We start from the raw sequence: 13,536 nt of genomic DNA, 5'->3' as shown, positions 1-13,536 counted from the left end.
AGAACTTTCTATTACTACTGGGAATGGTTAGGTAAGTTTTCAGGTCGACTGTATTGGTAGGAACCTCTGACCAGGTACTTCCATTAGCCAGGATATAGAACTATTACCAAATTTTTTTTAATTTAAATTTAAATTTTTATTTTTTTGTGAACATACTGTACAGAGGGGTTACAATTACATGGGCAAGATAATGAGTACATTTCTTATCAAGCATTGCAGCCTCCTCCTTTGTTTACCCTTCACATCCCTTCCCAGCCTCCCCCCCCCACCCCCCGCAATCCTCCCCCCCTCCCCCCCACACCAAAGTTGTAAAGTTCGTTTTCAACATGACAACTTGTACTTCTCATTGTTGCAACAGGTCCACCTGTATCCTTAAACGACTTGTTTTTCCCCATCTCCTCCACAAGTTATACTGACATCAAATATAGTGAAAGCAGGGGTTATACTGTGGGGGAGGGACATACAAAACAACAAAGAAATAATCTTATAAATGCATTAGAAACAAATGCATGAAAGAAAAAAAACATTAAAATACATATCTAAGGGTTCATTTTCCTAACATCACATTATCTGACCTTTTCTGCTTGACTCAGACATATACTAGATATTGCAAATAAGGGAAACCATGGGACCTATGTTTCTTTGGGCCTGGCTTACTTCACTTAATATAATTTTTTCCAAGTCTTTCCATTTCCTAAAAATGGGGCAATGTCATTCTTTCTGAGGGAGGCATAGAATTCCATTGTGTATATATACCACATTTTCTTGATCCATTCATCTACCGAGGGGCATCTGGGTTGGTTCCATATCTTAGCTATGGTAAATAATGCTGCAATAAACATAGTTGTGCTGGTAGCTTTAGTGTGGTCTTGTTTCTATTACCAAAATTTTCACTGGGTCTGTAAGCTCTACCTCTTTGTTTTGTTTCTACCTGGGTTTCTGCTTTTACCTATCTTTTTACCATGAGGTTAGACCAGAGTGGGCTTCCTGGGAAGCATTTTGGCCTTTTTATTTTACTATAGAAACCCTGGGCCCAGCAGGAAAATGAAGCTATATATGGTGCTGGACAGACTTGTGAGTCTGAGCAGGGTACGGCCAAGGTGCACCTAATGTGTTTTGATTTTAAATTATTTTATCATAAAGATGCTGTACAGAGGGGTTATAGTTACATGAGTAAGTTAATGAGTACATTTCTTGTACCTAATGTGTTTTTACTCAGTTCTGTGGCTCATGTTGGTGTTTCAGATATTACTAGGTTTTAGACTTTTGAAAAAGTTTCTCTTTCTTTTGAGAGTTGCTATTTGGACTTTTTATGGAGGTAGTGGAATTGGGACACTCTATTAATCATCATGCTGACTTTACTCATGTAACAGGGACTTATTTTTATAACCTCACAGTTCTGAGATGTATCTTGGTAGTCCTGCTGAATTAGGCTCAGAGGGTCTTACTCTATCTTTACAATTAGGACTAAGTCTGCAAGTTGTTTAACTGATCTGTGGTAGTGTCTCTCCCATGTCTAGAATCTTTGCTCAGACATTCTTGCTGACCAGTGTCTGTTGCATATGTCTTTTTCCATCATGTCAACCTTTACATGTTCCCATAGTTAAAGGCAGAGCATGAATGCATAAACATCAAATATTCTAACATCCCATTTGACAGTGCAAGTCATATGGCTAAGCCCAATGCTAGAAAGGGCCAGGCTACAAAGTTACATGGAAAACTACAGGGCATATTTTACTTGGGATTATTAATATAATATACCAGAGATGATCAATAAAACTTTCCCCAATCATTCTCATGTTCAGATAAAATTATGAGAAGGAATTATAATGAAAATTTGAAACTAGAGATGAAAAGGAAGATTTAGAAATAGCTTGTCTTGGGGGGCTGGGAAAGTGGCTCAATGGTAAAGCGCTTTCCTTGCATGTCTGAGACCCTGGGTTCGATTCCTCAGCACCACATAAGCAAAAAGAAAAAAGCTGGAAGTGGTGCTGTGGCTCAAGTGGTAGAGTGCTAGCCTTCAGCTGAAGAGCTGAGGGACAGCACCCAGGCCCAGAGTTCAGGCCCCACAACCAGATCCCCCCCCCAAAAAAAGAAATAGCTTGTTTTAAAAAATAGTATATAATATGTACATAGCTTTTGACCTTTTCTACTTGTCCTACACATGTACTTGTTACTGCAAATAAGGGAAAGCATGGGACCTATGTTTCTTTGTGCCTGGCTTACTTCACTTAATATAATTTTTCCAAGTCTTTCCATTTCCTAACAAATGGGGCAATGTCAATCTTTCTGATGGAAGCATAGAATTCCATTATATAGAGAGATAGATATAGATATATACCACATTTTGTTGATCTGTTCATCTACTGAGGGGCATTTGGGTTGGTTCCATATCTTAGCGATGGTAAATAATGCTGCGATAAACATAGTTGTGTTGGTAGCCTTAGTATGGCCTTGTTTGTGATTGACTGGGTAAATGCACCAAAGTAGGATTGCTGGGTCATAGGGGAGCTCTATGTGGAGTTTTTAAAAGCTATGTACATATGACCATATAAAATAATGTTAAGCAAAATGAACCCCAAGATAGGGACACAATTTTTTTTCTATTTTGCTATTGTTTCTAACGTATTTATAATGTTCCATGTGATTTTTTTTTTGTTTCTTTGTATGTTCCTCCCCCACAGTATAACCCCTGTTTTCACCGTATTTGATGTCAGTGCCCTGCATCTTGTATATACACTTCTCTAATTTGGGGAGGAGTAGGGAAAAAACAAAATGCTTAAATAAGGATACAGGTTGACCCATTGTAACAATGAGATGTACAAGACACTACCTTGAAAATGAACTTTACAACTTTGGTGGGGGTGGGAGGGTATTTGTGGAGGTGGGAGGGCAGGGATGGTAGGGGAAAAACAAAGAAGGAGGCAACAATGTTCCATAGGAAATGTACTCATTACCTCGCACATGTAACTGTAACCCCTCTGTAAGTCATTTTACAATAAAAACAAAAAAGAAATAAAAAATAGTATTTCAAATTATTGTACTCCCAAGGTTCCTTTAAGCATGTTTAAATGAGTAAAATTAGTTTATTCCTAAATTCCAGTATTTATGATATGTCTAAATTATATTGTTATGACTACTTCAAGTTCTCAAGAATAATCTTAGATATAAATTAAAAAGTTGTGAAGAGATAGATGTAGATTTAAAACACTGCTGGGAAAGATGAGAGAAAAAATTTGAAGAGTTGGGGCTGGGAAGGTGGCTCAGTGGTAGAGCGCTTGCCTTGCTTGCATGAGGCCCTGGGTTGATTCCTCAGCACCACATAAGCAAAAAGAAAAAAGCCGGAAGTGGCGTTGTGGCTCAAGTGGTAGAGCGCTAGCCTTGAGCTGAAGAGCTGAGGGACAGCGCCCAGACCCAGAGTTCAGGCCCCACGACCAGAGCTCCCCCCCCAAAAAAAATTGAAGAGTTTTGCTTGGGACTCTATTCCTGCTGTGGATGTAGACAGATGTTAACATGGCAGATGACAGAGATGTTGCTCAAATACAATGTTTAAATCTGAAATCTTTTTTAGGTTGATTTGAGGAAAGTATATAATGCTATGTTATGTTAGAGTCACTTACTCAAACTCCACCAGCCTTGATTGTCATCTTCTATTCAACTGTCAGCAGTTCATGTTCTGTCTGTATTCTCACTGGAAAGCAATAAAAAGTCTGGGATCAGCCTCAGGCATAGTAGATACCTCAGTGTCTTCAAAATCACATTTCCTCAACCACAAGTGCATTTGTCATCCATGGGCTACATGCATTTTGTATAGCTGAGGCTACAGCATGCATTCTAGAGCTTAAATATGACATCCTCTAGGGCCTCTCTTTGTGTGGTATTTAACCATTCACTGGCATAACTTGGATTTTACATATCTTGACAGCTGGATCCAAGAGAGCTCGTCCTCTTCATTCCTAGGTCTGAAGTCCTAGAATACATTTCCATCCCATTTCATTAGGACATTTAAGCTAACTCCAGACAAAGTTTAAAAGTTGCAGATTCAAGGAAGGAGAAATGAACTCTACTTCTTGATGTGAGAGGGAGATGTGTGTGTGTGTGTGTGTGTGTGTGTGCGCGCACGCACACAGTAATAGAAGGTCATTTATACGTATTTTTAATTAATTTTGTTTTTATATCTACTTTTCCCTTAAAATTTTAGGTTGTTTTGTCCTAGCAGTCTTTAAGAGCTCTTGCTATGTCATAGATATCTGTTCATCTCTGTTAGTTACCTAAATTTGTCATGATTGCTAATTTGTGTATGTTATGCCAAATATGTAGTTTATTTTAATTTAGTCATACATTAAATATGCAATCTTAAAAGCTCCACTAATATTTATTTTATTATTTAGCTTTCTGTTACTCTGACAAAATGCCTGAGGTAAAAATCTTAAAAGGAGGATTTATTTTGGCTCAGGGTGTCTGAGGTTTCAATTCGTGGTCATTTGGCTCTGTTGCTTTTGGGTTTGTGGTGAGGCAGTGCATCATGGTGGGAGTGTGAGGCAGAGATAAGTGAGAAAGGGAGGGAGGAAGTAAAAGAAGGAGGGATGGAAGAATAGAAGGAAGGAGAGGAGAAGACAGAAAGCAAGAGAACACCAGGATCCCCACACTTCTTTTTTTTTGAATTTTTTATTTCAGAAAATGACATAAAACAAATCTAAAGCTTTACTCCCTGTCAACATATATAATAAATGACTTTCTATACAAAGAAATTTAACAATTTGTGCCACAACAGGTAACTGATGAAGTAAAGGAACAAGGAAAGCCGTATCTTTGGGGGCAAAAGAGGGGCTCAAGTAGAAGAAGAGTGGATGTTAATAATTACGGAAAAGAGATTTTGTATTGATCTCTATACCCATTTACAATTGAAATATCTCCTTCCACATTTAGGAGACCTTTGTCCTATACCCAATCTGAAGGAGCTGTGTATTCTGGTATGGCCAGCAAGAGAGATCAATAAGGAATGGCCAATGGGGTTAATAGGTACCCATTGCTATACTCTGGGTGGTGGTTCTGTAATCTAATCCCCATATTTCTTTTAAGAACATACCCCCAATATCCTAATTTACTCCAACTAGCCCCTACTCTCTTGAACATTCCTCTATTTCCCACCATGAGATCAAGAGTAGAATACATGGACATTTGAGGTACATTCTTGATCCAACCCATAGGATTCATTGTATATTTTAAAATTTGAAATATCTTTAATCAATCTGTATTTAAGTTTTTCTGTGATGTAACATTGGGACCAGAGTTTTGTATTGATTTATCCATTGACTCAGAACCCATGTATCAAATAAACCATCATTTTTTCCCACTGAATTATGGATCATGTTTGTCACATAATATGCAGAATTGTTTCTGGGTTATTTTTCCTTTGAGCTATTTTCCTGTTGACTTTTTAAAGTTGGCAAGTCGGTGTCATTAAGTCTATTTACATCATTGTTCATCTGTTGCTAGCATCATCTCCAAAAATTTTCATCTTTCCAAACTGAAACTCTTTACCCAGTAAATGTTAACTTTTCTGTTGCCTTTCAGGCCCCAGAAAATATTTTTCTGCTTTCTATAAATTTTATTACTCTAGGTACTTCATATGCATGAAATCATATAATATTTTTTCTTTTGTGGCAGGCTTATTTCATTTAATATAAATATCTTCATTATGCTTTAAGGCTCATCCTTATAATGTGTGACAATTTATTTCATTTTAAAGGCTAATACTCTGGTGTACATAGATGCCACATTTTGTTCATTTATTCATTTATCAGTAGCCCTTCAAGTTATTCCAGTTTTTGGCTATTGTGAACAATACTGCTATGCATATTGGTATACAAATAAATATCCTCTTGAGATTCTGCTTTCATTTCTTTTGTGTATTTACATAAAGTTGAACTGTTTTATCTATTTCTAGGACAATGCTATAGTGATTTCTGAGTGTTTTATACATTTTATTTTTAACTAAAAGGAATAGCTTTATTCTAAATGCTTATTGATATTACAAAAGCTATTATATGTACTTTGTTGCATATATATGTTTTATTACAATTAATCACATCACTAGATTCTTGTATTATTTCCAATATAATTTTATTATAGCTTCTTGGGCTTGCTATGTTGTATTTTCAAGTATTTTAGGAGAGCTTTTAGTTTCAGAGTTATCCTGACCTCATTATGTAATTGAGGGAATTTTACACTGTTGCAACATAGAGAGTTACTCTTTTAAACATCTCTGAAAAAGGAATTTGCCATTTAACGTCAAGTTACTTAGGTTGCTGATAGCCTCCATCTGCAAATGCCTTTACAATCTGTTTCAACCAATGACTAGATATGGTGTAGACACTAGAACATCCATTTATGCCAACACCAGACTTCCCTAAAGGGCAATATTTGCTCCAGAGTTTCCCATTGGGTGGAAATTGTCCAATCTGGATGAGATCTGAGTCTGTCTTTATCCAAACCTGCTTCTTCCTCTTTTTTTTTTTTAGGTATCATCCCTTTTGCGTTTTCAATTGAAATAGCTATACCACTGTTCAAAATTATAACTGTTGTGCGAAAGGTCACATATTGATTTAACAATAAATATGAACATAGATTTAACTTCTTACATTAGTTTTTTTTTGGGGGGGGGGTCTGGTCATGGGTCCTGAACTCTGGGTCTGGGTGCTGTCCCTCAGCTCTTCAGCTCAAGGCTAGCACTCTACACTTGAGCCACAGTGCTACTTCTGGCTTTTTTCTTTTTGCTTATGTGGTGCTGAGGACTCGAACCCAGGGCCTCATGCATGCAAGGCAAGCGCTCTACCACTGAGCCACCTTCCCAGCCCCTTACATTCATGTTTTTAAAATTAAAATTCACAAGAGATAGAAGGGAAGTAACAAAATATTTTCTCACCATGAATATCATGCTTTAATTTTATATTTCCCTGGAGAGAGGAGGGACTAAACAATATATTTCCCAGGGATTGAAGCATATCCTGTTATAAATATTTTCGTGTAAGCATCTGGCACCAAAAGAACTCAGAAACACATTTTAAAATGTGAATGGGATCTATTCTTTCTTATTAGTATGAAAATCATGCTTTATCCTAGGAGCAAATAAATTTATACCTTAACTGGTTCTTATTAGTCTTCCAATTCCCCAAATAAATGCAAATATATTTTTCTTGCATTGAGTGATGTGCTGTAATTTTTATTAAATTTGTTTTTATACTATAGAGACAGAGCAGGAAAAAGTCATAAAAATCTAGATCCTGACACCTATTAGCTAGGTGACTTTTAACAAGTTATCAAAGTATTCCAAAGTTTATGCATTGCATAGAGAATGTTTATCTCTCCAGATCGTTTTTAAATTTAGAAGTTCAAGGACAATGTATACCAAATGGTAAGTCAAATGTCCTTTATGATTTTTAGTTTTACTGTAAATAGAGATGAAAATATTGTAAATATTAGTTTTATTGTAAATAGGTCTTACACTACGAGGCACAAACACACTTGCACTTGTTCATTTGTATCTAGTCTGGAGCCTTTTAATTTCTTAGGCTTTTTCATGACAGTAAGTAAAATGATGTCACTTCACAGTACTTGGTTGAGAAGACCTTTCAGAGAAGAGAACTTACAGAATGAAGAGAAGATATAGTATCTTAGACTTCAGCCCAATATCTGTGGTTCACTTTGGCTGAAGGTCAAAAAGAGAGATGCTTCCAAGATGCAATTTTATCTATTCCAAGCTTTTCATTTACATATAATTGATATTAGTATCTATTTATATAATATGACAATTATATCTACTACTTTGTGTTGTATAATCTATAAAATAAATGATAATGTGCTTTGAAAAGTGTTGAATTTTTTTTAACCAGTTTATCCTAAGAGAAAGAGCATTGGAGGTAGAGAGCTCTGTTGGCTCCATAGGGGAGCTAGTCAGAACCTCTTCCATTGAGTGCTGAATTCACTCCACAATAGTGTAGTAATTTGGAATAATTTTTACATAGAAATAAAGAAGGCCCATTATAGAGGTAAATAAAGTGATATTTTAAGAAAAAATGACTCTTATCTATATCTAATGATCTTTGTAGTAATGTTTACTCTAAGAAAGGATGTGCTGACCAAACTTGCCCATTATCATGGAGCTAGTTATCCGAAGAAAAATCTATTTTTATTCCAACATGCTCCTTATGTCAAAATTTATAACTTCTCGAATTTTTTCTTGTAATACAACAATTGATTTTTGTTATAAGAAGCTTATCTACCTATAAACTTTGGTAAAAAGAGAAGCTACTTAGAAACTTCAAACATTAATAAAGTCTCAAAAGATCACATATGTTATCTGATGGATAATGTGTATTATTTTTCAAATTGTAGTTTGAATTAAAGATTTATTTGTTAGTTATAATATTTTCTAGTTGTCTTTTAGATGTTTCTCAAGAGGCTGTCAAAAACTCCATCAAAGTAGGAGAAAAAATACTCATTTTTCTTGTCTAATTTTCCTATATATATATATATATAAAAGTCTATTGTTGTCTAATGAAGTTCTCCATGTCCTGCAGGGGGCACTAGATACAATAGTGACCATATTTGATGTTATGGTAGTACAAATGACATGTGTTGAGAGGTAGTGAGTTCATAGGACCGAATCCTGAGTGCCATGGCAGTGATACTAGAATTGTCACTTATAGACTCTAACAAATATGGGTTTGCTAGGGCTATAAGCCAAGGTCAACCAATTTGCCTATAGAATCTTAAAATCTCTTTTAAAAATATAGTTTTTATTATCTTTAAATAGTATACAAGCAGGTTTCCATTAAAGGCTTTTTTTAAAGTTTAAACCATAAAAATAAGATTTGCAGAAGTGGTGTATGTTCATTTTTCACTGTATACAGGGAAGAAACAAAGACAGAATTACATGTGCAGCTGTAGAATGAGCACAAATCCTGTGTGATACAGAAACTCTACTGAGACTATTTAACACAAAGCATATGAAGGCATATTCAGTTATGATTGAGAATGGGTAGGGCTGGGAGAGAAGGAGGAGAAAATGATGGAAAGGGTGTCATTGATTAAGATGTCTTTGTACACATAAACTGCTATGTTGAGTTGAAACTCCTTTGTAAAACAACTTAATAAAACAACATAATATAAAGAGGCAAATTAAGAAAACAAGAAAAAATATGTCATTGAGGCCTAGGACACATTTGTTGGGAACCTAGAAACAGTCTAGGCCTACCAGAATTGGTATTTGAATTCACTGACACTGATTCTATATTCTATAAGCCTCCAGAGCAGCTGGAGGCACCTACACAAAGTTCTAAATATCTGGTTCTGATCCAAATTCCACATCACAATTTAGTCCTTTACTGTTTTTCGCTAGACTGTTGATATGTGATACTTAGAAATATCAAAATACATTTGTAATTGCTTTAAAGAAACACTGCCTAATCTTGGCTTTTCTCTACTTACTGTTTATTCAACACCCCCCAAATGGACCTTATTATTTTAGTTTTAAAAAATCACATTCTTGGTCTATTTTCTTCTGGTTTTGGGGCCTGGGATCTCTCCATGGGGTTCTCTGTGTTCAAGGTTAGCACTCTACTACTTGAGCCACAGCGCCAACTTATTCTGTTTATGTGGTACTGAGGAATAGAACCCAGGGCTTCATGTATGCTAGGCAAGCACTCTACCGCTAAGCCACATTCCCTGTCCTCTTGGAGTATTTTTTTTTATTTTTTTATTTTTTATTATTGTGAAAATACCGTACAGAGGAGTTACAATTACATGGGCAAGATAGTGAATACATTTCTTATCAAGCATTGTAGCCTCCTCCTTTGTTTACCCTTCCCATCCCTTCCCAGCCTCCCCCTCTTGGAGTATTTTTAAACTCAACTTTTGACATCACTATGACTTTAGTTCTATAAGGTGAGTTATGGTCCTTATAAACACCTCTTTCCATTTTAGCTCTCACGTATTATCAGTTGGTAAGTTCTAATGTTATTATTTACCAAATATCTTTTCAGGGTTACCATTCTTTACTTAATGTTCATGCTGCTAGTCTATTACCACTCCATGCTAATAATAATACACCTATCTGCAAATTGAATTTACTTAAGTCATATACTATTTAGTACAGGATACTGTTGCTTTAGGATCTGGTTCTAGTTATCTGTTGATCTTTAGTGTTTTTTTCTTCTCTCTTCCTCCATATCATGTTTCTGCAATAGGTGAGTTATTTTATATACTTAAAATATTTGCATATTGTTAATTACACTTTGTATGCTTCCATGTATTTTGACAAATATGTAAATTATTTAACCACAACAGTCATCAATGTGCAGACAATTTTCATCACCTTCAAAGATGACTGATACTATGTCTTTGTAGCTCATTTCTAATTCCCAACTCCTAGAGAACCTCACCTGTTTTTAGACATAAATTTTATCTTTGACAGACAGTCATATAAATACAGTAAATACAGTCTATAGCCTTTGAGATTCTTTTGCTTAATATAATGGGTTTAAGATTTTTTTCAATTGTGTAGAACACTGAGTCTGAAACATTTATATTCATTCTACTTCACTCTCCTTCATCCCCTTGTATTTTTCATGACTTTGAGCACTCTTCCTCTGGAATGCCTTGCTAGCCTTATATCATCCAGTTATTCCTTAAAATTCCTCTTCAATTCCTTTGTCATATAACATGCCTATACAAGGTAGATTTTGAGTGTTAATTTTTGTATTAGTAACTACTGTTAATGGTTAAGATTGGCAAACTATGTTCTGTGGACTATGTCCACCGGCCAAATCTATTCCCATTTCCACCTTCTCTTACCATCTCCTACTTTATGAAATTATGAAACTATGAAGCTATAGGAGTTAGGGTTCAGTCAGGAAGACCGAAATAAAGTTAGGTACTTCAACATTGGTTTAATATAGGATAATGGTTTTAAAAATGTTAGAAGGATGGGTGAAGCATATGGAGAAGGTTGTGTTAACCACAACCTTGGAACCCACTTTCCTATTCGATTTATAAGAGCTGGGAGGCCACATGGCTCCTTTGCAGCTTCAGAATAAAAGAGAAGGAATGGTTCTTTTTGTCCACAATTGGCAGACTCTTGCAGGAATCCATTTGACAGTGGAGTCTGAATAATGTCTTTTTTTAAGCTATGGAACATGTGAGTCTAAGGAGAATATACAAGTCATGTGGGAGCTGGTGTCTGTGGATAGTACTTGGAACTTTGGCACACCTTTGAACTTAGTAGATACTTGGTAAGTGTTATGGAATTAAATTAACATTCCTGAGCATCCCAAGTGCTAGGAATTTTACCGAATGTACAGATTAATAGAATTATTTCTTGCCTCCCCTTAGGGAGAGAGGCTGAGTGGTAAGCAATTGACTAGGCCACTGTTGAACTTACAAGGACAGTGCTGGAAGAACAGAGGAAGGGATGCACTCATCTTGGAGAATGTAAAGGAGATGGAAGAAAATGGTGGCCAATTTGAAAGGGGTTTGAAACTGAGACAAGACTGAAGGAGATTTTACTTGAAAGGAAAAAAAAAGAGCCATGGTACAAAGATGTGAGCACAAATGGCATTTTCAAATCTAGTACATATAGTTGATACTTTTGATGTTAAAGAACACAAACTTTTAAGATGAGAATTCAACAGGCACAGTTGTTCATACTGTAATCCAAGCTACTAAGAAGGTGGAGATCAAGATGTAGTTTGAGACTAGCTAGGAAAAAACTTAAGGCCCTAATTGCAATATATAAGATAGATGTGGTGGTAGATGCTGGAATTCCCCATTGCAGTAGGATGACGGCAGTCTAAGGCAGGCTCAGGCTTGAGATGAGACCCCACCAAAAGGTTAACTAGAGCATGCCTCGAATAGTAGAGCACTTGCCTGGTTCAAGGCCCTGTGCTCAAGACCCAGAAATGCTCCCTCCCAAAGGATTATTTTGTTATCCTATGAACATATTAATTTATCCAACTAATCTTTTCTTTATGGGTACTTTAGATAGATACTTCAATCTAACCCAGGTCCAAAATTTCATGGTTAGAATTTATCTAGCTTTATCTCATGCACTAAAACACAAGTACTAAAAATTGATACTTGGAAAGACTGTGTACGTTAGCGTTAACTTTATACCCAATACCATTTGTTAAAAGAGTGATATTTCATGCCCCCTAACCCTTGCCCTCACCCTACATGCCACATTATGTTCGAAATCCAAGCCTGGCCATGCATGCACAGTGCTCTAGGCTTAGTGGAGTTATAACTCTGTTCTCCTCATCACACTCAACTAGAGGTTTCAGCTAACCTCTTTCTTATCAAGTTTCACCTGCTGTATATACCACTCACATTTTACATAGATACTGGAGTCTTTTGCAGACATTTAGTTTTCATTTAAGCAGGAGGAATTATGAGAATGGTTTAAAATGATATCCTTATTTTTAAATTAAGTGATGTACATAAGGCTGCCACAATTAGCACCCAGAATTCAGTGTGACCTTTATGGCAGCTGGTGACACTCTAATACTTGTGAGTAGTGAGTAGTATCTAAAAGGTGAAAGGGCATATCTTCTTTCAATGTGCATATGTAATTGCAATCAGTATTAATAGGAGTACATACTTGTGGATAATCCTGGAATGTATATTTATAATTAGGAACAGTTATGTGAATTTGATATAAATATCTGCCATCAGTGGTGTACGATTATCAATTTACCTTGTTCATTTTGCAAGAACTATAAGTTCAGGGTAGCCTATTATTCTTGGGTGTCTTCTTGGGTTTATATAGTGAAAAGTGTTTAGAATTTTTATTTACTTATTTTATGTACAATATTCAAAATCCATACATTTGAATGTGAAAGTTTTGTATCTGTTTTATTTTATAAAATCAAGTTAGGCTTTGGATGATTTCAAAATGTAATTCTTAACAAGGACAACTTGTATGCCTTTAGTTTCAGGATCCTTTATGTAACCTAGGTTGCCTTGAATCCATGGTCCTCATTTCAGCTTTCTAGAATATAGGTGTATACCTTATACCCCACACTACCTGTTTTTTTGAACCTCGAAAGAAACCTCAGGAGGAAAGGGTAGCTTTATTAGGCTCTGATACTCTCTGCGTAGATGTGTTTCCTGGCGTCTCCATTTTTTTTTCCAATCTTTGTTTTGCTTTTATTGTATTCATTCTATGCCATATGAGATATGGACAAAATTAGTGACAAGAGGTAAAAATGAACATAAAGGCCCCATTTATGTGGAAGACTTTAGAAGACTTTTTATTTATGCTTTTTTTGTATTGTTCATGAGTTATATGCATTAGAACAAAATGAAGAAATGGTTATTTTTCATTACAAAGCAATACACACATATTTGTGGTGCTGGAGGTTGAACCCAAGGCTTTGTCCATGATAGGCAATTTTCCTGAGCTATATCCCCAGTCCACAGAGGAAACTAGTACTAATGATTTAATAGGGTTCTTAATGTACAAGCTTATTTTTCTCA

This window comes from Dipodomys spectabilis, unplaced genomic scaffold (genome assembly GCF_019054845.1).
Source record: "Dipodomys spectabilis isolate Male_0828 unplaced genomic scaffold, ASM1905484v1 ptg000115l, whole genome shotgun sequence".
Classification (NCBI taxonomy): Eukaryota; Metazoa; Chordata; class Mammalia; order Rodentia; family Heteromyidae; genus Dipodomys; species Dipodomys spectabilis.
Note: the sequence above shows the minus strand (reverse complement) of the source record.